This window comes from Anneissia japonica, unplaced genomic scaffold (genome assembly GCF_011630105.1).
Source record: "Anneissia japonica isolate Jap-2015-1 unplaced genomic scaffold, ASM1163010v1 scaffold3040_len1308831_cov196, whole genome shotgun sequence".
Lineage (NCBI taxonomy): Eukaryota > Metazoa > Echinodermata > Crinoidea > Comatulida > Comatulidae > Anneissia > Anneissia japonica.
This window is the reverse complement of record NW_022718257.1, coordinates 341,734-344,115: the sequence shown is the minus strand read 5'-3', so window position 1 is coordinate 344,115 and position 2,382 is coordinate 341,734.

The window sequence follows — 2,382 nt, the reverse complement described above, 5'->3', positions numbered from 1 at the left end:
TTCAACATGAAAAATTCATCCGCATTTATTTTTTGTGTGGAACACAAAAAATCAATGCGGATGAATTTTTCATGTTGATTTTGCGATAGGTCGTGAGAAGAAATATCATAGGCGCTGAAAACATTAGCCTATCCAATGCTGCTAGGCTAGGCCTAGCCTTACCTCGATTTAGGTTCTGTTATCACACATAAAAACGGCCGACATGATATTTTCCGTTGCTAGTATTGACATTTGTGAATATAATATTTCATAGGAAAAAATGATTTGCTGTTTCTATTGCATACTATTAGTTATATAGGCCTAATTACTATAACTTTATTTTGGAAACGACGATTTTGCAGTGTGTTCATAAAATTAACATACTGTACATCCATAATACAATATTAAAACAGAGACGAGACTTTCAATACGATAAAATGTACGTTACACAAGTTGAATAAATCACAGATCCTGTATATCATCATTTAACACTTACAATTTACATTTACAGAAAAGCACAGTTTATATTTTGCGGCCAACTGACCTATACTATTTTGATATTTATAAATAATAATAATCAAATTAATAACATAAGATTTGTACAGGGCTCGCTCATATTCAAATTTAAAGAGCAACAATCTTTTAGTCTGAGAGTGATCTAGCCATCTAGTTCCTTACAAAAACACCCCTAAGTTACAGTAATTGGTAGACTCTGGGGGGAAAAAATTGATATGTTGTAGAACTGATTTTTCTAAGACAGAAAAAAGTTGTTTGACGAAACACTAGGGAACGGTGAACGAGATACAGATTGAATATTTGAAAACTGGGGGCGTAACAGCACATTTTTACACCTTTTCCCCCGGTTTTTAAATATTCAAAAATCTGTATATCATTCATCGTTGCTTAGTTCAAACTACTTTTTTCTGTCTTAGAAAAATCAGTTGTACAACATATCAAAATTGTTAATTCCCTCCGGAGCCTCACTTTAAAAGAATTAGGAATATCAAAGTAACCCAAACCAGTCTGGCATTGTTACTAGACTTGATAATAAAGAGAATTATCAATATATCGGCGGCTCAGTAATGATAATGAATATTTGTTGCATATGAATGAAACAGAATCGCCGAATTGGACGTTTCCAATATATTTCTATTTTGATTATTTTGCGTTATGTTTTTTTTTTTGTTTGTTTGTTTGTTTTTAAACGCAGTCAAAATTCCATTGTCAAGGTACGGTACATCTTTTGTGCTGACGTGCGCCCTCATTTTCCGATTACACACGACAACTTTCCGATTTTCCTACATATTTTTGATTATTTAAAAATGGGGGAAAGAGTGAGGTACGGACCTTTTCCTTACAGCTTTTAAATATTTAAAAAATTGTATCTCACTAACCGCTTACGATTTTTTCGTCGAATATGCTTTTTTGTGTCTTAGAAAAATTAGTTCTATAACATATATAAAAACAAAGAAATTTCCTCCTAAGGATATTAATTACATACTGATATACATATTTAATTAATTTGTTCTGGTCGTCCCATATCAGTTATTTGCAAAAATAACAGGAGCTACTTAAGGGTCTATATGACAGAATTGCCTAATTGAAGTGTGCTTACCATCGAGGGGCTATCTCGGTCTATCGGCGACGATTAAAGAACTGCTTAAAAATAGTAAATTAATATATTACAGTATTTATAATATGAAATTGAATATTAAGTAGTGAAATCATAAAAAATAATCTATAAATATAGTTACATAAAATTCAACTGCTAAAAAGATTAAATTGAATTAACTATACAGGAGGCAGCTAACTGTATTATACAATATTATACACAGGAACGCACATCACGTTAGACCATACGTTAGACACAGAACGCGCCTTCATAGACTAGAAAAAAAAAATCTGAAAAAAATGAGTTAGGGGGAGTGGAATGTTAGAAGCAATCCACATAGCCAGATAATTATTTCCTTTTGGTCACCCTAAGCCCTGTTGACACTTGATTTTACTCCATGTATACAAATGGCGGCCGTTTTTCAAAATGGCCGCCAAATTTGTCTAAAATGTGCATAAAATTGAAACTAAATAAGCTATAGATATGATTTTGCTGTCTAAACTCATAATTTCTAGACAGGCAACAAACTAGACATATAAAAACTACTGTCACTCAAGCCAGAATGGAACATAATTAAAAAATAGGTGTTTATTTGTTTAAAAATAATTGAAAAATATACTTACTTAAAATGTACATAAAATAAGAACGAGTACGGTATATAAACTAGTTTTCTATGTAATCCAGATAGATTTTTGAACAAAAATAGATTTTATTGACTAATTTTATCATTTTTACTGCGCTGAATTCAAAAAAGTTAGGTGCCATTATTTTCCCAAAGTCATCGGCCGCCA